We start from the raw sequence: 22,250 nt of genomic DNA, 5'->3' as shown, positions 1-22,250 counted from the left end.
GAATGATGACGTGTGTAAACATTCAGTGGGTGATGGTGATCCATGGAATGCGGAACGAACAATGAAAGGAAGTGACACGTGTCAGTTTTGTTTCTTCATGTTAAATGGATTGATGGAGAAAACACTTGCTGCCGTATGCGTACTTTAAGGAAGCTTTAGTTGGGGCACTGAAAGGAACATTTTGCAAGACATTTTCTTTATTATTATATGCATCAATGGAACTAAAGGCACAACGTGAGCAAGCAGCATACTTGTGAAATAAGCTACGAGAAACCCCTTCCCTTGGCATCATTATTTTGGATTGAATTATGTTTGGCAAAAATGCAAACGTGACAATTTACAATTTTTTCTTTATTTTGATTTTTTTTTTCTTAATGAATCTGGAAAAGCCACCATGGACTTTTGCAACACTTATCAATATAAATGAAAAAACGAATTTAATTTTTTTTAAGAACAAAGTAATAATAATTTTTTTTTTATTTTCTGAAATTTCCACCATCATCAAGAAATGTTTATATACTGAATAATGTATGTTATGGTTATGGTGTTAAGGGTCTGATTTACCCTTTGGAGAGTTGTTGAACAAAACATTAGTTACATTGGATACCCTGCAATTGACTTTGGGCCATTGTCTTGCTCAGTTTGTGTGATGTTGTGGCCCACTGTTATGTGTTCCATCCCGGCCATGACACACGTGTTGTAGTTCATGGTCGCGGTGCAGGGTAGTGCTGTTAATGTGTACTAATTAATGGGTATTCCTGTTAATGTGTACTAATGAAATAGTTTTGGAGATATTTGAAGCCAGGTGAGAATTTTAAATTTCCACCAGAGCCACAAAGAAAAATGTGGCGGTATGTATACTCTTTTTTGAGGTATATGTTATATGCGTACGCTCTAATGTGAGATGCTTAAGTGGCCAACCGACTGCATAAGGGTTGCGTCATGAAAGAGTTTGGGCAGCTGACTGAATAAGGGTTGCACCATAAAGAGTTTTGATACCCTGCAATTGACTTTGGGCCATTGTCTTGCTCAGTTTGTGTGATGTTGTGGCCCACTGTTATGTGTTCCATCCCGGCCATGACACACGTGTTGTAGTTCATGGTCGCGGTGCAGGGTAGTGCTGTTAATGTGTACTAATTAATGGGTATTCCTGTTAATGTGTACTAATGAAATAGTTTTGGAGATATTTGAAGCCAGGTGAGAATTTTAAATTTCCACCAGAGCCACAAAGAAAAATGTGGCGGTATGTATACTCTTTTTTTGAGGTATATGTTATATGCGTACGCTCTAATGTGAGATGCTTAAGTGGCCAACCGACTGCATAAGGGTTGCGTCATGAAAGAGTTTGGGCAGCTGACTGAATAAGAGTTGCACCATAAAGAGTTTGGCCAACTGACTGAACAAGGGTTGTGCCTAAAAAAAAAAAAGAAAAATGTTCTTTTATTGCCGGCAAATGTACATTCTGTATATATATAGTGCGCACTTTTGCATTAGTTACTGTTAAGCATTCACCATTGTTCCTTTAGTAATAGTTTTAAGCTTAAGACCTCCGGTGCTGCCAGGAGCACCTCATCTGTTACATGTAGTTCATCTGTGTGAGATTGTGGTTGTGTTTAGATTTATGAGTGGGCGAGTGATGTGTATTTGGCTGACCTCCCTCCACCCAGAATGAAAGGATGATGTTTGTGTGTATGAACCTGATATGAAAGGGAGATGTCACGCGTGGGTACTTCCGGTATGAAAGGGAGATGTTATGTTGTGGTTGAATCTGGTAAGAAAGGGAGATGTTATATATAGTCTTGTACATTGTCACTGGCCTGGAGTGATTGCCATAGAATGTGATGTATGATGCAGCCAGGAGAATGTTGAGTGCATCAGTGTATGAATGTTCTGAGTGAGTCAGTTGGGGGCCTGAGCTGGAGTGAGTGGATGGCCGGTGGGTCTTCTCCTTCATGTGTACTGTACTACCTATCCCTGTCCTTGTCCTGTCATCCAGACTACTGTAAATACCTGAGAGTAACTGGAACTGTACATATTGTACCAATAAAGCATACCTGGAACAACATCAGTCTCCACAGCTGGTCTGTGTGTCCCTTGTGACTAATAAGAGACTTTATTACAATGAGCGACGTGGGGCTTACCGTGTTGTTTGACGTGGCGGCCTGAGATTCCTTCTCAGAAGTTTATTCAGCCGACAAAGCGCCGCAGAACACAGTCCTCAGAAGTGAAGCACTTAAAGGCACAGTGCACTGTCAGTTTCAACGCGGTTTTTATTTATTTAAACTTTATAAAGTACCACACGCCCGTGGGCCTCAGAGCGCACATAACGACAAGACAGACGACGTAAAGGTTAAAGACAGGAAGATCATTGGGAGATCAAGGGGGCACCAGAGACATTAAAGCTCAGATTGGCCTGGTTTGAGATTGAACAGGTAGGTTTTTATTGCCTTCTTGAAGGATGGCAGGTTGACAGCCAGGCTTATAGTAGCGGAAAGAAGATTCCACTGGAAGAGCCTGGACGTCAAGAGGTCCCTCTGTTAGGGACAATTCTCTCTTTAGGCTGAATTTCCTAATCTATTGAGTCCCCCAGCAGCTTTGCTGGATTTCTGGAGTTTGTTTTTTTCTCCTGCCAAGAATGAGACTCTTTTTTCCCACTCTTGGACATGATTTATCTTGTTCCTTTGACTGTTGATGTGTTTTATGGGCTATGGGGTCCTTTACTCCATAGGGTCTCATGTGTTTTTACGATGTGTTACACAGCACCCTCCGTGCAGTAACACAGGGGTGTCATAGTGACACCCCACCATAGACTCCATACCCTGGGACTGACTACTGTCTCACAGGGCATGTAAAGTCAACATTGGCTTTACTAGTCCCAAATTATTAACAGAAACCAGTACAAACCATCATATTGTGGACGTACTGGTCGGGGCAATTTGGGTCTGTTAGTGGAGGGGGCACGTCTCTGTCCCCCCTGATCGAGTTTTGGCTGGCGGAAGTGGAAACTACTTTTTATATTCGACTGCGAATATTTCCCTATGGGATTTTCCCATTGTTCGAGGCTACCAACTTTAATTATTTAATTCTCATAGCCTCGAACATACCGCCGGTTTATTTATTTAATATTAATTCGCCGGTTGGTATTGTTTGCCAGGACTCGATTCTAAAATGGCGTTTTTCTCTTCTGTGACTCCAACCCAAGTCGAGCCCTTTGTTCCACTTTTTGGAAGGCTTCTCTACAGAAGCCTCCAAAAGTGGTGCCACTCTGTCTGGGTACCACAGGGGGTGAAGGAGGGGCTTTAGGCACCCTGGACTGAGTTACCTTGGTAACTCAAGTCGCACTCTTGTGTGATTGGCCCAAGTGGTGAGCCGGCCTCACCACTTAGCATGTTTGATTGACAGCTAGGCTGAGTGAATGGGGGTGTGCTGCATAAAAGCAGGGCTTTGGGGACTGGAACTTCAGAAGTCGCCACAGGACCTGAGAATCCGACGAGGGAGAAGCTGAGCCGACCTACCACGACACCACCGGTGGAGCCCTGCAGAACCGACTCACCACTTCCCGACGACAGAGAAGATCTCCCGGCTGGAGAGGCTTCTTCCCCTGACTGGTGGGCACAACCAGTTTACCTTCTTCTCTTCGCACCCCAGACCGGTTTGTGGTCGAATTGCCCGTGCCAAGCACCCCGGCAACCGGATAGCCACTTACCACTGGACCGCGAATCAACGGACCGCTCCTTGTACCTGAGAAACTCTGCGGCTGGTTTCTTCCCTGGCAGTGCAATGGACTCCTGTGTTCCTCCCCGACGAGATTTTCTCTTCCCCCCGGACGAAGCACCGACTTGCATCCGCTGCCAGGAACCACTGCCCCCGCTGGAGTATTCTCACCACTTTAAGGTACCGTGTCCGCCAGGCCTCCCTTTCTAAAGATTGCTACAAGGTAATAATAACCCCTTAACCTTCTGGACTGGGCTGGCCACCTTGACCCTCTAACTGGTCTTTTTCTTTGGTCCCGCTCTTTTTGAACCTTTTCAAGCCTTTTGTGCACTGCAACCGTGTGACCTTGGACACATTTTGTTTCGATCCTCTTAAAGCGGATCCGGCCTACTGACTCTAAAACTCACGGTGTTACTTTGCCTTCCTCTCTTGTTGTGTTCGTGAAAAAGTGGTGGGATCTGTTTCAATTCATTCTCTGCTTTTCTCTCCCTTTTTTAAAACAAATTATTAGAGTGCCATCTACGTTAAGCGCTCAACGGCTTTCTGAAAATAAGTGGGGGCTTTACTTAAGACTTGTCTAATATTCTTTTAAGGGAGTGTATATCTTTTAGTGACCGTGTTTTTGGATTGCTTACTATTAGTGCCTGTGTGTTTTTCTAGATGTGGTTTTAAATAAAGAATTATCTCTTTTACACCAAGCCCTGGTCAGTGTTTACTTGTTCTATTGTGTTCTCTTGACCTATTGTTAATACTATGTATACTGCCTAACTCTTCTTGAGGGAAGTCTGACTGCTCAGCCACAGCTACCAAGTGAAACTGTGTGGTACAGACTGCTACCAAGTGGGTTTACTGCCAAACACCTGTAGTCCTAAATCTTTTGCAGTGGTCCCAGAGGGAACTGCACAGGTTTCTGCCTAACACCCTCCAAAGCATACCAGTTTATATCTGGGCTTAAGAAAGTAGGAGCAATGGAGGAGCGAAGGTTCCTTGTGTTAACATGGGGCTTAACACAATAAATGAGCTGTGCCGGGCAGATTTTAGAATGGCATTTGAAAGCCAGGGTCAAGATTATGTGTGATCCTGTGCTTTATAGGCAGCCAATACAGAGCCTTCCTGGCATCCTGCACACACCTAGACAGGCCTTGAACGGCCTGAACAGCATTGTTCTGGGCTACCTGAAAAGCCTGAATGGTGAGATCTGTGGTGCCTGCCAGCAGGCTGTTACAGTAATCAAGTCTAGAATTGACAAATGCTGTAGCAAACAGCGCACAATTTATAGCAGTGAGGAAAGGGCGACTATAGTTTATTTGCTTGGTGATGAGACCACACGTGGAACAAATGTAGGAGACATGTGGTCTCGTGGATAATTCCTCATCAAGGACCACCCCTAAGGTCTTGATTTTCTTAGATACGGCGATAGTATTGCCAGCAATACAGAAATTAGCATATTCAGGGGCTAATTTACTCAGGCGTGCTCTAGGGGCAACCTGTTTTATTACAATTAAGTGCAAGTGATTTGCCTGCCATCAATGCCTGGCCGACGTCATATATGTTATTTATGACAATGAGATCTTGCGCATACTGTCCACTGAGCTCAAGAACAACCTGAGTGTCGTTAGCATAATTTGAGTAGCAGACACCCAGGGCGTCTAGCAGATCCAGCAAAGGCTGAATATAAATGTTAAACAGAGTGGGGGACAGGCAGGAACCCTGGGTGACACTGCATGTTTGGATAACCGGTTGAGAGCTATCCCCTCCAACAGATACCGACAGTCCGGGGGCCAAGAAAAGAGGGAATCTAGCTAAAAGCTTGATTGGAGCAATGGACGACTTCCCCCAGTCTTGTCACTAGTAGAGAATGGTCCACCAGATCGAAGGAGGCAGAGAGCTCCAAAAGCATCAGCAGGGCAGTAGGACCTAGGCCCGCCATGCTGGCCAGAGTGGATTTCAGGTCCAGCATGGCGGTTTCAGTCCCATGCAGAGTTTTGAAAACCGATTGACGCAGGGCGAGGATATTATGTTCTTCAATGTGTTTCTGGAGTTGGAGGTACGTCAATTTGTCCAAGAATTTTAAGACCAATGGCACTTTGCTAATGGGCCTATAGTTGTCCGTCAGCAGTGGATCAGGATTTGCTTTTTTAAGCAGGGGTGTGACCCAAGCTTCCTTTAGAGAGGAGGGAACCGCACCCTCATCAAAGGAATGGTTTGGGTTTGGTCATCCAGGGTGCAAGGAGGTCAAGTGAATCTTTGAAGACATCTACTGGACAGCAGTCACCAGGGCATGAGGTGGATTTGAGGTCACAAATAATCTTAGTCACTTGCTCTTCTGAGTAATGAGAAGTTAATGCATGGAACATTATTAGTTTTAGAGGTGGGCACTTGTGGGTTGTTCATCTGAGTGTCAAGTTCTTGAGTAGAGATGTTCTTAATGGTTTTCTTATGGGACGCGATTTTAACCATAAATACATTGTGGATTTCTTGGCACCAGTCAGAATCCTTTACAGGATCATGATTGGAAGGAGGTTGAGCCCTGTAAATCTGCAGTATCTTGAAGAGTTCACTGACATTCGAGCAGGCATTGGTAATCCTTTTATTGTAATATGTGTATTTCGATGAGATAATCGGTCTTAAATTCCTTCACTGCTTGTTTATACAGTGATAGGGTGAATTGATTGGGATTTTTGTGCCCGACTCTTTCTTGAGCTCTTTTAGCCTGGCTGGCAGAGATAATATCTGAGAACGGAGATACATCAGTACACCTGGATTTGATGACTTTTAGTTTCAGTGGGTCAAGGTCTGATGATTTTTTTTTTTATGGATGTAGAGATGTGTTCCACAAGGTATGAAGACTCAGAGAAACTAGACTTTGGTTTCAGCCTGGATGATAGGTGGGCTGAGAAGTGGACAGCAGTGATATTTTTAATATTACAAGTCAGTTTTCGGATGCGGGGTAGAGTATTCAGTTTTGCTGCGGGTGCAGGTAGAGTTATGGCCTGGATCAAGAAATTATGTAGAAGTAAGCACTAGACCATTACACGGCATAGACACCGCAGAAGTCATTCGGCACACTTTAGTTTTGCTTTCGGAATGGATTGGCTTTTTAAAGTCGTGCGAGTCCTCAGTAGTGAAGCAGTTAAAGGCACAGTGCACTGTAGGTTTTTACGCTGTAGAAGCAAGCAGTAGACCATTAAACGCCGCAGACACCACAGAACTCTGCACACTTGGTTGGTCTCTCTCCCACCTCAAGTCTCTCCACTGTGTCCCTAGGCACTCTCATGTAACAGCATGTGCACTGTCCAAGCGGCACATGCCTTTCTCCAATTGTCCTAAAGTCCCTGGGGCTAGGGCGCCCCACAGTGCCCACCTGGGTGGTCCACGAGCGGCACAGTCACATAGGATGTCGGCTCTCGTGTGGACTCCACTTCATATAGAGTCACCAGTGAGGCACTGTGCCTGCTCCTGCAGGGTCTGCCGTCTCAAGACTCCTGGGCATGGCCACCCCTACACCATCCACACTCCGCCCCGTCCCCCCCTCACCTCATACTCTGGGCTGGGGGTCCACTCCTGGGCCGCCAACTGGGATGCTGCAATGTCTGGAGCTCTGCAGCAGTTGCTGCTCCTGGGCCCACACTGGTTGCTCCTCGTGCCGACAAGCACCTTAGCCTGGGGCCGGGGTGGTCTCTCTCCGCTTGCAAGGCGTCTGTCTTTTAAGAGATCACCGCTTCGGCTCTCCACAGAGCTCCAGAGGCTGCAACAGTGTCCCTTGCTGACACACCCACCTCTCCAGCACCATTTCTCCCCAGCAGCCTGCTCCGGGACTCGCGCTCTTTTTCACTTGATAGGCTCCGCTTGGGCTCTCCCCCGCCCCCTCACTGTCCGGTTCGAATACTGCTGGTGTTGTGCACTGCAGATGAGTGCCTACAGACACCCCCCGCTCCCTTAAATTCCACAGGTGCCGACCTCACTCAGCTGTTTTCTGGGTTGGTCTCGGGGCAGTCCGTGGCTCCGCTGTCTCTCCGGGGGCTGTGCTTCCAGCGCTGCTACTCCTCCAGACCTTTAGCAGTGCTGGGGAATGCCAACGCTGCGGCCCACTGCTGCCTGCTGTCTCTCTCTCTGGGGGAGTCGGAACGCTGTTCTCACATCGGGGCTGCAGCTCCCTTCAAACGCTCGAGGATCCTTTTTCTGGAGGTCCTGAGATCTCAACTCCACCAATATCTCTGCAAAGCACCAGGGCAGGGACGGACCCTCGCACCTAGGCAGCCATGTGGCCTGCGTCCCCTCGAAGTACAATATTTTTAATCTGGTAATTTAAGATACAAAATTAATGAATGATACTTTATGAGAGTTTTGAGTAATGTTAAACATGGTACCAATTCAAGACTTAATTCTCATGTGTGTTAGTGCAAACAATACTTATGACGATCCACAGTGCATACAAATCAGATGCACATACAGAGAAACTAAAGTAAGGAAGAAAGAAACCTCATCACCAGGAAAAAATAACATTAAAGTTAATTTTCATGTTTCTCCAGCATGGGGGCTGGCATGGATTCACATGCTCATGAATATTCTCCGTCGTCAGGCTGGGAATCCTCGGTAAAGGAAGAAACAGTTTGTTTCGTTTCTAAACTGTCATTCTCCAGCATTGGATCTTTCATAGATTCAGATGCTTGAATATTCCCCGTCGTCAGACTGGGAATCCTCGGTGATAAATTAAATAATAATAAAATTATTTTTATATATATATATATATATATATATATATATATATATATATATATATATATATATATATATATATATATATATATATATATATATATATATATATATATATATATATATATATATATATATATATACACTGCCACCTAGCAGTGCATGTACATAGCCCATTATAGCCTATGAGCCACTTCATTGTGTAGTCCCTCCACCTCACTTTGGTCCTTTATGGCCCCAGCCAATGAGGTGGCAGGGCTTAAGCTCCGCCCCCGGCAGCCATCTTCAGATTTTTCACCGCAGTCTATCAGACACAGGGAATCCTCAAGCTCTCTGAGCTTTTTCAAATTCTTTCTACTTTTGTGTGGAATATATTTGTAAAATATATTCCATCTTGTTCCCCTTCTTAGGGGCTTTCTTTCCAATTAACCTTGGTGGCAAAACTTGTTGTTTTCCTCTCAAAATCCTCGACTGAACTTCTCTTCAGAAATGGAGGCACCTCAGGCTGTCAGGAAGCCTTCCCTGTTCAGGGACTGCACGAGGTGCAAGAAGAAATTGGTTTACTACAAGGACCCCCACGAGCATTGCATTTATTGTCTGTACCCACATGACATTAAAAAATGTGAGATTTGTAAAACTTTTTCCACCAAGACCTTTCATGACAGGCATAGAAGACTCCTCTCATACCTGGAATCCAGGGATCAATCTTCGGACGAAGAGTCTGTCAGAACAGCTCCTGTCCAATCCAGCACTCCATCTGAGAGGCAAAGTTCAAAGAGAAGGGCCTCTTCAGTGGAAAGGAGTTCCTCTCCCAAATCCAAAAAGAGGAAGCTGGAATTGATACCCTTTCTGCCTCCTGTTGACCTATCAAGCCAGAAAAAGCACAAGGCGGCACGTACCAAGGCAATAAATATCAGTCATCCAACAGATACGCCCATAGAGGCAGACGTGGCTCCGCCCAAGGGAAGTCGCAAGGCAAGCAGAACTGACGACCAATCTACCCCCCCCCCCTTCGCCACGCCCCGGGGGGGGGGGTGAGCCAGTTTTTCCAGCGCTGGCGGTCAATTACATCAGACAAATGGGTGTTACAGGTGATCCGAAAGGGTCACACCTTGGAATTTCTGGACCAACCTCCTTCCCTGCCTCCAACTCCCCGCAGAGTGCATATGCTAAGACAGGTCATGTCCGAAGTGAAAAAACTGCTCCAGAAGGCAGCAGTAGAACCAGTACCCTATTCTCAGAGGGGAAAAGGTTTCTACTCCCGATTCTTCCTCGTCAGAAAGAAAAACGGTCAATGGAGGCCCATCTTGGACCGGAGGGCTCTCAACAAGTTCATCAAGCGCATAACTTTCAAGATGGTAGCTCTACAAGGGGTGCTACCTTGGTTAAACAAGCACGACTTCTTGGCCACTTTAGACTTGGAGGATGCATACTTCCACATTCCGATCCATCCAGCACACAGGCAGTTCCTCAGGTTCACAGTGGGAGGGCTCCACTTTCAGTTTCAAGTGCTTCCGTTCGGTCTAAAATCGGCGCCAAGAGTTTTCACGAAATGCCTGGCACCGGTAGCAGCAAGTCTCAGGAGAGCAGGAACAGACGTTTTTCCATACCTGGACGATTGGCTGATAAAGGCAAGTTCAGCTGCAAAGGCTCGTTCGGCAGTGTCGAGGACGGTCAACCTCCTAAAAGAGTTAGGTTTCTCCATCAACCAGACGAAGTCCTGCCTCGTTCCCAGCAAGGTAGCTCTCTTCCTGGGAGCCGAGCTCGACTCCAGCATTCCCAGAGTGAGACCATCCACAGAGAGAATAGCAGCGATTCTACGCTTAACTTCGAACTTCCTACAGAAAGAGACAAAATCTGTACGCTCTTACAAATCCCTATTGGGCATGATGTCATCATGCATATTCCTCATACCGAACTGCAGGCTTCGCATGAGGCCGGTTCAGGAAGCTCTGGACCACCAATGGAAACAAGCTTTCGGATGCTGGGAAGACATTGTCCAGATTCCATCGACGTTGCACAAGGCCCTTCGATGGTGGAACGCTCCGAGGAATCTTCTACAGGAAATGCCGTTTCAAGCACCGGCAGACGTGGCTCCGCCCAAGGGAAGTCGCAAGGCAAGCAGAACTGACGACCAATCTACCCCCCCCTTCGCCACGCCCCGGGGGGGGGTGAGCCAGTTTTTCCAGCGCTGGCGGTCAATTACATCAGACAAATGGGTGTTACAGGTGATCCGAAAGGGTCACACCTTGGAATTTCTGGACCAACCTCCTTCCCTGCCTCCAACTCCCCGCAGAGTGCATATGCTAAAACAGGTCATGTCCGAAGTGAAAAAACTGCTCCAGAAGGCAGCAGTAGAACCAGTACCCTATTCTCAGAGGGGAAAAGGTTTCTACTCCCGATTCTTCCTCGTCAGAAAGAAAAACGGTCAATGGAGGCCCATCTTGGACCGGAGGGCTCTCAACAAGTTCATCAAGCGCATAACTTTCAAGATGGTAGCTCTACAAGGGGTGCTACCTTGGTTAAACAAGCACGACTTCTTGGCCACTTTAGACTTGGAGGATGCATACTTCCACATTCCGATCCATCCAGCACACAGGCAGTTCCTCAGGTTCACAGTGGGAGGGCTCCACTTTCAGTTTCAAGTGCTTCCGTTCGGTCTAAAATCGGCGCCAAGAGTTTTCACGAAATGCCTGGCACCGGTAGCAGCAAGTCTCAGGAGAGCAGGAACAGACGTTTTTCCATACCTGGACGATTGGCTGATAAAGGCAAGTTCAGCTGCAAAGGCTCGTTCGGCAGTGTCGAGGACGGTCAACCTCCTAAAAGAGTTAGGTTTCTCCATCAACCAGACGAAGTCCTGCCTCGTTCCCAGCAAGGTAGCTCTCTTCCTGGGAGCCGAGCTCGACTCCAGCATTCCCAGAGTGAGACCATCCACAGAGAGAATAGCAGCGATTCTACGCTTAACTTCGAACTTCCTACAGAAAGAGACAACATCTGTACGCTCTTACAAATCCCTATTGGGCATGATGTCATCATGCATATTCCTCATACCGAACTGCAGGCTTCGCATGAGGCCGGTTCAGGAAGCTCTGGACCACCAATGGAAACAAGCTTTCGGATGCTGGGAAGACATTGTCCAGATTCCATCGACGTTGCACAAGGCCCTTCGATGGTGGAACGCTCCGAGGAATCTTCTACAGGAAATGCCGTTTCAAGCACCGACATCGACCCTCCTGCTGCGGACGGACGCTTCCTTATCAGGCTGGGGCGCTCATCTTGCGGACCTCCAAACCAAGGGATCTTGGTCGGCACAAGAGTCCCAGCTCCACATCAACGTGTTGGAGCTCAGGGCCGTAAGGTTGGCGCTGAAAGCCTTCCTACCGGTTATAGCTGGTCAAGTTCTTACAGTCCAGACAGACAACACGACCTCCATGCACTATACAAACAAGCAGGGAGGCACGAGGTCTCAGATTCTGTCGCAAGAAGCCCAACAGCTATGGGCATGGGCTTTGCGCTACGGGATACAGATCAGGGCAGAGCACCTTCCAGGAGTGGACAATGTCCTAGCGGACAGATTAAGCAGAGAATACACAGCGTCACACGAGTGGGAGTTGGACGACAGAGAAACCCGACGGATATTTGCCTTATGGGGCCATCCGCAGATCGACCTTTTTGCCACCAGGAACAACAAAAAATGCAAGATATTTGCGTCAAGATACCCCGAGCACCAATCGCTGGGAGACGCGTTCTCAGTGGATTGGTCGGGGAAGATCCTCTACGCCTTCCCACCCATTCCCCTCATGTCGAGGGTACTTCGCAGGGTGAAAACAGGATTGTTCCTTGATTCTTATTGCACCCGATTGGGCACGGCAAGTCTGGTACCCGACGCTGAGACATCTATCTTGCAAAATCCCGATTCGTCTCAAATCACATCAATATCTACTGACACAGCAGAACCGCAAGGTCTTCCACCACGACCCGAGGAGCCTGTCCCTCAAAGCATGGTTCCTGAGCAGCGTAAACTGATGCACCTAAAGTTACCATCAGAATGCTGGGATATCATCAGGGCCGCTAGAGCCCCGTCCACGCAACTCACCTACACCAGAAAATGGACCAGGTTTTCCAAATGGTGCGAGACCTCTGCGATCGATCCCCTCACGGCCTCGGTTGATCAAATTCTGCCTTACTTGTTGCACCTGGCTAAATCAGGGCTCTCACTGTCCTCTATCAAGGTCCATCTGTCAGCCATAGCGGCCTACACAGTAACCGCGGAGACGCAAGCCTTACTCTCCTTACCAGCGATCAAGATCTTCCTGAAAGGACTGATGCGTACTTATCCGCCTACACCTACACCAGTTCCGGACTGGAGCCTCAACACTGTCTTAACAGCCCTCATGCAACCTCCCTTCGAGCCCATACATAGATGCGATATGAAATTCTTGTCCTGGAAGACATCCTTCCTGGTAGCCATCACATCGGCCAGAAGGATCAGTGAGTTGCAAGCTTTGTCTTCGGAACCTCCGTTTACCTTGTTCCAGAAGGACCGCGTCATCTTAAGGCCTCACCCGAAGTTCCTCCCCAAGGTACTTTCGGAGATGTCGTTCACTGAGCGCATTGTTTTACCAACCTTCTTCCAGAATCACGCTTCGGAAGCGGAAAGGACATTACACTCTCTAGACGTTTCTAGGGTGTTGAAGTTTTACCTGCAAAGAACCAAGGAGTTCCGCTCCTCAAACCGGCTATTCATTTCCTTCTCTGGCCGTACCAAGGGCCAACATATATCCAAACAAAGCCTGGCACGCTGGGTATCGTCCTGCATCACCCACTGTCATCATTTGAAAGGCGACCCTTTAACTAGACCGCCGTCTGCGCACTCCACCAGAGGAAGGGCGGCGTCAACAGCATTCCACGCAGGGGTGGCCTTGAAAGACATATGCAGAGCTGCCACGTGGAGCACTCTGCATACTTTCGCGAAACACTACTGCCTGACTGAAGATACCAACAAAGAAACTTCAGCTGGACAGGCAGTGCTCCGCCATCTCTTTGTATAAGGTAGGACCAGCCTCCTTTCCCACCTTTCCCGAAGTATGTAACCGTTGTGTTGCTGCATGGTAAAGGTTTGATCAGAAATATGTTTTTCTGTAATTATGCATATCTGTTTATAATGGTGGCATGTTTTAACTGCTTGGTATTCTATTCAAGCATCTGAATCTATGAAAGATCCAATGCTGGAGAAGTCTTAGTTACTTACCTGTAACTGTATTTCTCCAGCATTGGTATCTTTCATAGATTCACATGCGCCCGCCCGCCTCCCCTGAGAGGCTGCTCCTATGCTCGGCATCCATCATACTGTAATCTCTACGGTTCAAAATCTGAAGATGGCGTCTGGGGGCGGAGCTTAAGCCCTGCCACCTCATTGGCTGGGGCCATAAAGGACCAAAGTGAGGTGGAGGGACTACACACTGAAGTGGCTCATAGGCTATAATGGGCTATGTACATGCACTGCTAGGTGGCAGTGTATATATATATATATATATATATATATATATATATATATATTAAAAAAAATGTTTTATTATTTCATTTATCACCGAGGATTCCTAGTCTGACGGGGAATATTCAAGCATCTGAATCTATGAAAGATACCATACCCGAGACCGACCCCTCTGGACCCGAAGAAATGGGGGAGGGGAGGGGCCTTGATGGCCTCCAAGGTACAGAAATTTCTTCGGGTGATGAGATCATTTCTGTCCACACCGTCCAGGAGGGCTATGATGGTGGGGAAAGTGCTGGAGACTTGCCCCACGACGGGGGCGACACCGGGGTAACCATCGATGGAGGAGACAACGAGGGGCCCCAGGACGACTAGGTCCCGGACCCCAGTGCTCCTACACCCCAGGTCCTGCCTAGAGACCTTTCACTGGACATCCTCTTGACACTACACACGCTGGTGTCTGAGATACAGAGGAGGATGCTGGCGACACTGCCGCCCGCTCCTCCCGCAGTGCCAGTACCTGCCACCCTGTTGACATCGGGGGTACCGCTGGCCAAGAAGAGGAGGGTCCCTACGACTTCATGCCACCCATCACCCCCCTCTCCACTGCCCCCCCCCCACTCCCAAGGACAACTCGGACACAGTGACATCGGGCACGGATGACAATGGCGGGATAGGGGACCACCCTTCGCCTCCGCTCAGAGCCTCTTCCCCCGGATGAGGTAGGATCTTTCCACGCGATGATTGCCCGAGCATCAGAGCTTTTCCAGCTCATGCCAGAGGAAAAGAAGGAAGGCTTCTTATATCAGTGCCAGGAGGCGAAGAGGAAGACCATCATTTCGGTCCCACTGCTGGACGATGTTTGGGACAAAGGGTTGGCTCTGCTGAAGAACCCCTCTACAGCCACAGCGAAGAGAGGCCGGCTGCAGAAGAAGTACTGGGTGCGGTACTCTGCACCCAAGTGCTCATGGTCTCCGCCGTCACCGGACTCAGTGGTCTTTGCGGCTGCCAGGAAGAAGTAGTTGAGCTCGACTTCCTCCACCCCTCCCGACAACGAGGGGAATACGTTGGATTCGATGGGTTGGGAGGTTATCTACTCTGCAGGTACGACTGTCAAGGCTGCCAACGCCCTCGGGGCCAGATACGACTGGGAGCTGTGGTTTAAGCTGGCATCCGTCCCCGATGACAAGCGTGTTTAGGCTTTGGAGATCCTTCAAGAAGGCGAGATGGCGTTGGACCACGCCATCACAGTGGCCCTGGACATCGTGGACACGGGGTTCCGCCAGATGGGAAAAGGAGTTTGTCTGAGCCGTTGTGGCTATCTCAAGGCCACCAACTTTAGACAGAAGGTCCAGACAAGGGCTTTGGACATGCCCTTTGGCTGGGACAACCTGTTCGGGAAGGCTGCGGATGAATCCCTCCAGGCCATTAAGGCGGACACAGAGACGGCACGTGCCCTAGGCACTCGACAGCAATGACGACCGTCCTTTCGTTCCTCAGGAGGAAAATCTATCCACTCATCGAAGGGTTTCGCGGTAGAGGCTCGTCCTCTTACCGCCAGCTCTCCCGTTCCTCGACCTAGTAAGCCAACAGGGGTCACTCCAAGGCCTTTGGGTGCGGATGTCGTCCTCCAAGCAAGATTGTACCAGCCAGGATGTCGGGCCCCTACCTGTACAGTCCGGCGGGAGGCCAGCAGGCAAACCTTGTTGGCATGTGGGAGACCATCTCCACCGACAGATGGGTGCTGGACGCTCTCGCTCACTGACACAACTTGGAATTTCAACTAAAGTGTCCACGAATACCACCAGTGGCCCGGCAGGTAAATCACGTCCCTCGGCTGCTGCTGGAGGTTCGGGCCATGTTACCGAAGGGGGTGATAGAGCTGGTTCCACTGCGACTCTGGAGTATACTCGGGGTACTTCCTCGTAAGAAAGAAGACCAGGGGCTGGAGGCCCATTCACAACCTATGACGACTCAACAAATACATAAAAGTCCCAGAAGTTCCGGATGGTCACGTTGCAGCACGTGCTCGGCCAGCTGGAGGAGGGGGACATTCCGTCGTCGTACTTCACATCCCCATACACAAAGGACACTGCAAGTTTATGTTCATCGTTCAGGGGATGCATAATCAGTTCAAGGCCCTACCATTCGGTCTGAAGTCAGCACCCAGAGTCTTCACCAAGTGCTTGGCGCCAGCCCATCTGCTACTGCAAGGGATCCACATTTACCCCTACCTGGATGAATAGCTCATCCGGGTTAAGTCAAGGGACACTGCCGTCGAACACACAGAGCGGACCGTCCGTCTTCTGACTGATCCGAGGTTCTCAGTGAACTATGCAAAGTCCTGCTTAACTCCATCGCAGGACGCTCTGTTCCTGGGATCCAAGCTCAACATAGTGTCATGCCTGGCGTCACTGTCGGAGGAGAGGATATCTGCCATCTTGAACAGGGTGCAACGGCTGTTGGCACTGAAGATCGCCATGGTGAGGATCATCAAGTCACTGCTCGGCATGATGTTGTCGTGCATTTACCTGATTCGGCTCTGCAGGTTATGGATGCGGCCTCTACAGGAGTTCTTGGACGCCCGTTGGGTTCAGATGTCCAGAAGCTTCCAGGACAGGATCGCGCTAGATGAGGAGTTCAGACGAGCAATCAGACGGTGGGGCATGCACTCCCATATCGCCGGGGGGCATGGATTTCCAGGCATCACAACCCAAGGTTGCTGAACCTGAATGCCTGGCTCCTGCAGCATTAGAATTGGGGGTGGGGGGTTACGATCTTCCAGCGGACTGCAACGAGGTTCTCGCCAAGGCCAGGGCGTCCTCTACTTTGAAATGCTACGGACTCAAATGGAAGAGGTTCCCAATTTGGTACCGTTCCCAGAAGATCGACCCTCTGAGGGCCACAGCCCCTCTGGTACTACCATATTGCTGTAGTTGGCTAAATCGGGGCTAGCTAATGGTTCCATCAAGGTTCATCTGGCTGCTATCTCCTGCCACACAAGATCCCCAGGACGACCCTTCTTGTGGTTGCACCGGTTAGTCAATGAATTCATCAAGGGATTATTCAGCTTGTTCCCGCCAGTGAAGGTTCTGGCCCCGGCATGGGAACTCAATGTGGTACTTACTAGGCTCATGGGAGCTCTGTTCGAGGCTCTGCAGTCTGTCCCACTCAAGTTTCTGTCGTGGAAAAAAGTTTTTCTCGTGGCCATCACCTCTGCACGACGAGTGGGTGACATCCAGGCCCTATCCTGTAAACCACCTTGTAAAGACTGGAGGGGGCTATCTGTACTCTTGCTCTCTATATGGCAGAGGAGAGGCACAGAGGACCCCAGCCAAGATGCTTTATTTTGGTAACGTAGTCAAGCAATCAAGGCTTAGCTTTCAGGGGTTCCTAGTGAAAGGTTCGAATGGCAAAGTTTTGAAAAAAAATGCATCGAAGAATTGAATTAAAAAAAAAATGTAATGGGGGGGGTGATCCCCTCAACCCCTGTTTTTTTAGCTCTTAAAAACCACTATAGTAAAAAAACATTACCCAAAAAAATGCATTTTTTCGATGCATTTTTTGCAGACTTTGGTATTCGAAACAATGCCTGGATACCCTTTCAGGGAGTGAGTCGGGCTGGTTCTTAAGTACAGTGTAGTCCCCAAGCACCCACAAAGGAATGTTAACACACTATGTTAGCCTTTATATAAATAAGGTTCAAGGTTATATACACAATCAAAATAACACACTTTGTACTCTGGCAATACTATAATGGCAAATACATACAGACCTACGTGGTACCACTCTTAACTATTGCTTACTTTGAAATGTATCAACTCCTAATAATTCATATGGCATATATCTAATGGCAGAATACTGGGTCCCTACCAACTGGACACAGTTCTGTGTGCGGATCCCCCCAACCTGGTGTTAGGGACAATTCTCTGTAAGGCTAATTTCCCAAACCTAGTGAGTCCCCCAGCAGCTTTGCTGGATTTTTGGGGTTTATTTTTTTCTCTCCTGCTAAGAGTGAGATTCTTTTGCTCCCACTCTTAGACATGATTTGAGGTGTTCCTTTAACTTTCCATGTGTTTTATGGGCTATGGGGTCTTTTACTCCATAGGGTCTCCATAGGGTCTCGTGTGTTTTTTTTTTATGGGGGTTACACAGCACCCTCCGTGCCGTAACCCAGGGGTGTCGTAGCGACCCCCCAACATAGACTCCATTCCCTGGGACTGACTACTGTCTCCCAGGGCATGTAAAGTCACCATTGGCTTTACTAGTCCCAAATTATGAACAGAAACCAGTACAAACCATCATATTGTGGACGTACTGGTCGGGGCAATTCGATTGCCCCGGGGTCTGTTGTCCCCCCTGATCGAGTTTTGGCTGGTGGCAGTGGATACTACTTTTTGTATTTGACCGCAAATATATCTCTATGGGATTTTTCCATTGTTCGAGGCTACCAACTTAAATTATTTAATTCTTATAGCCTCGAACATACCGCCGGTTTATTTATATAATATTAATTCGCCGGTTGGTATTTTTTGCCAGAACTCTATTCTAAAATGGCGTTTGTGTTCTCTTCTGTGACTCCAACCCAAGTCGAGCCCTTTGTTCCACTTTTTGGCGGGCTTCTCCACAGAAGCCTCCAAAAGTGGTGCCACTCTGTCTGGGTACCACAGGGGGTGAGGGAGGGGGTTTAGGCACCCTGGACTGAGTTACCTTAGTAACTCAAGTCACACTCTTGTGTGATTGGCCCAACCACTTAGCATGTTTGATTGACAGCTAGGCTAAGTGAATGGGGGTGTGCTGCATAAAAGCAGGGCTTTGGGGACTGGAACTTCAAAAGTGGCCACAGGACCTTAGAATCCGAGGAGGGAGAAGCTGAGCCGGCCTGCTACGACGACACCACCGGTGGAGCCCTGCTGAACCGTCTCACCACTTTTCCCAACGACAGAGGAGATCTCCAGCCCGGAGAGTCTTCTTCCTTCGACTGGTGGGGATAACCAGTCTGCCTTGTTTTCGCCTCCCTGAAGCATCTCGTGGCCACCTTGCCTGTGCCAAGCACCCCGGCAACTGGGATACCACGTTTTCACCACTACCGCAAACCGAAAGGGTAGTACCTTTGTACCGGAGAACTCCGTGGCCGGTTTCTTCCCTGGCAGTGCAACAACCTTCATCTTTCCTCCACTACGAGATCTTCTCTTCCTCTGGACGACGCTGCGACTTGCACCCGCTGCCAGGAACAACTGCCCCCGCTGGAGGATTCTCTCCATTTTGCCTGGCTTCCCTTGCAACCTTTTGAATGGGGTGTATTAAATCCTTGTCTCTCGAACCTGGGTTAGCCTGGGACACCTTAGCTAACTTTTCTGCACTGAACTAAACCTTTTTCGAACTACCTCCACAAACTTCGAAGACTCTGTGTAACTGTCTGATCTTGGGCATCTTCCTCCTGGCTCCCTTGAAAGTGGGCCTGGCGCCTAAACTTCCTTGCTCACCAGTAGAATGTGCCTTCCTAAACTTGCTGTGGTTCTTTAAAAAGTGTTTAGTGTTTATGCTTCCTTAATTCTGCTTTTCACTCCCTTTTTATTTAACTTGTTGGAGTGCCATCGAACGTTAAGCGCTCACCTCTGTCTGGAAATAAGTGGTGTTAACTAAGACATGTCCATCAAGTAACAGGGATGTACATATGATAATGGTGATTGTGTTTTGATCTTATCTTACCAATTTAGTGCTAGTGTGTGTTAAATAATTATATACTTTTACACCCAAGCTCTGGTCAGTGTTTGCTTGTGCTAGTGTAGTTCTGTACCTATTTTGTATGCTCTGTATACTGCCTAACTCTTCTTGAGGGAAGCCTGACTGCTCAGCCACAGCTACCAAGTGAATCTGTGTGGTGCAGACTGCTACCAAGTGGGTTTACTGCCAAACACCTGTAGTCTTAAATCTTTTGCAGTGGTCCCTAAGGGAACTGCACAGGTTTCTGCCTAACACCTGGACAACCTGTAAATAAAGCATATTGACAAACCCAGTCCAACTATGCTTAATATAGTCTCGATTCCTTCTAAAGATTCTATGACCCCAAAGTACCTGGTTTCGTAGTTCTTCGGTGAGTCGACGACTGGCCCTTCTTGAGTGTGCTCCCGTTAAGGCAGGAGCCAAAGGTCGTCGAGAGTCAGTGAAGAAAATGGGTGAACACTGTCGTTGCGGCAGTAGCTTCGTTTCTTGCAGTGCTCGTTGACGATCGGTCGAAAACATACTGCAAGCTGAGGCGTGCGGTGCACCTCGACAACGAGCGTTCGTTGCCGCAGAGAGGTAAGTTATTTTTAAATTTCTTTATTGGCATTTTGTCATAGTTACATAGCAGATCTGGCGATTAGTTCATGAGAGAAAGGAAGGGTAGAGAGAAAGAAAGAAGAACTCAAAAAGAACATAAGCAACATTAACTGTCTCCATTCGTTGACAGTATAGTCCAATGTAAGCAGTTCCAGTTTGGGGGGGTTGTTCGGGAAGCGGAGGAGGGAGAAGGTGGCCCCAGCTGTTTCCCAGAGGTGCTCCAACTTAGGTGCCACCGTGGGTGGCAGGTCGCTGTGGCTTTCGTGGGGAGACGCTCATGGGGGCATATCATCTGAGGGGTGGAACATGCTCTGTTAGTTCTTTCCAGGCGTCTAGTGCCTCGCTTGTGCCATTTACAGATCTGGCAATGCTGTCTTCCCAAGCTTTAGTTTCCGCGCCCACCCAGCGTTCCAGCATTCCAGTACTCTGTACCATGTATTATATTGTGGGCCGGCGGGTCGTTTCCAAGCCATTGCGATTGTTCTCTTAGTTAGCACACACCCTATGTTCATTAGTTTCATTGTATGTTTGGATTTAGCTAGCCTGGGGTAGGTTGCTAATAGGCATTCGCTGGGGGACTGATATACTACCAAGGTGTCGTGTTTTAAACAACAAAGAGGTGTCAGCCAATAAGTAGTTTGCTTGGACTAAAAGCAAGCCCAATTCTTTTATTGTTCAGAACTACTTGTTTTGATAACAAGAAAAAGGATACGTCTTTTCCAGCACTCCGGACTTCATAACATAGTTCATGGTGGCGAGATCCCCAAAGCTGGTAACCCAGGTAAGTTATTTAGGTAAGAATGTTCGTTTGAATGTTATTCTCTCTCTTCTTCTTATTTCCCTCTCTGTTATCTTTTTGCCACAACTACCTTCTCTTTTCCAGTGAGGTTAATGGCTTCAAAAGCTTCACTCTACTTGCCACTTCCTAATTCTGTGACGAATTGATAGTCATCTTGATTGCTTTGGGTTCAAATACATCCCCTGTTATTTCTTCTCAACTGGTTTGAAGTGCGGGATACCTCCTCGACTTGGCTCTGCTTCCTGACCGCTCTTCTCTCTCTCTCTCTCTTCCAAGGTCTTTGCTCAGTAACCACTTGCTAAAAAAAAAAAAACTGTTCCTTTGTCTGTGCTGCACTTCGCCACTACATCCGACACGTACTTAATTCAATACGAACTCTCATCCATGCAGTTCTTCTAACCGGAGTTCACTCAGCAGTCCCTCTATCGCCTCCGATGTTGAACCTCTTACTATAACTCGCTCACTCTTCAGTTCAGCCGGAGCATCTTTACCTTACGGTCTCTTCCGGATTGTCACCAGTCCTTCCTCCTCGCAGCTCAAACTCCGGCCGAAGGTACTCCTCTGTCTCTTCTGGGTCCGCGTTCTCTCCGCGACTCCAGGGACATCTGTGCTCCTCCTCCTCCTCAGTGAGGGCTGGCTACGGCACTCTCCGTCTCTTCTGAGTCTGCGTTCTTGCCGCGACTCCAGAAGCGCTGGTGCTCCGCCTCCTTAGTTCGGAAGCCGGCTACGTTCCCTTACTCCTCCAGCTCTCACCCTTTCATCGTGGCGGTACTTGTCGGCCGCCTCTCGGTCTCGGCTCCGAATACCAGCGACAACAGTCGACCTCGCGACTTGGAGGAACGCAATGGTGCGGTCTCAAGCGTCGTTACTTTATCAAAAAAAAACAAAACAACAAAAACGAAATTAGCTCCTTAACACGTAACTTCTGTGCAACGGCACAAACTCCGCATCAGCGGCGCTTCTTCTTGTCAGCTGTTTTTCTTCTCTTCAGTACGCCCAACTGAAACCGTTGGGCTCCCCTCCCTCGTCATCCGTCCTCGTCTCCTAGGATACCAAAAACAGAGATCACATTAGAGGAAAGGACATACAGGAACTATTTCCTGGATCCATATCCAAGCTTTGATGGTGCTTCCCCACTGTATAGAAAGCTGCAGAGCATGAACAACTCAGCACATTGTCACAGGGACCATTTGTATCGTG

At 48.3% G+C, this 22,250-nt stretch overlaps 1 protein-coding gene across 2 annotated transcripts in view; it reads left to right on the top strand.

Moving 5' to 3' along the window:
• FAM120A (family with sequence similarity 120 member A) overlaps window positions 1-22,250 on the top strand; it is a 1,536,407-nt gene that overhangs the window by 1,005,931 nt on the left and 508,226 nt on the right. The window lies entirely within an intron of this gene.

The sequence above is a fragment of the Ambystoma mexicanum genome, chromosome 2p, assembly GCF_040938575.1.
Source record: "Ambystoma mexicanum isolate Mex_15411 chromosome 2p, UKY_AmexF1_1, whole genome shotgun sequence".
In the NCBI taxonomy this organism is placed as follows: domain Eukaryota; kingdom Metazoa; phylum Chordata; class Amphibia; order Caudata; family Ambystomatidae; genus Ambystoma; species Ambystoma mexicanum.
This window is presented reverse-complemented; position numbering and strand designations above follow the sequence as displayed.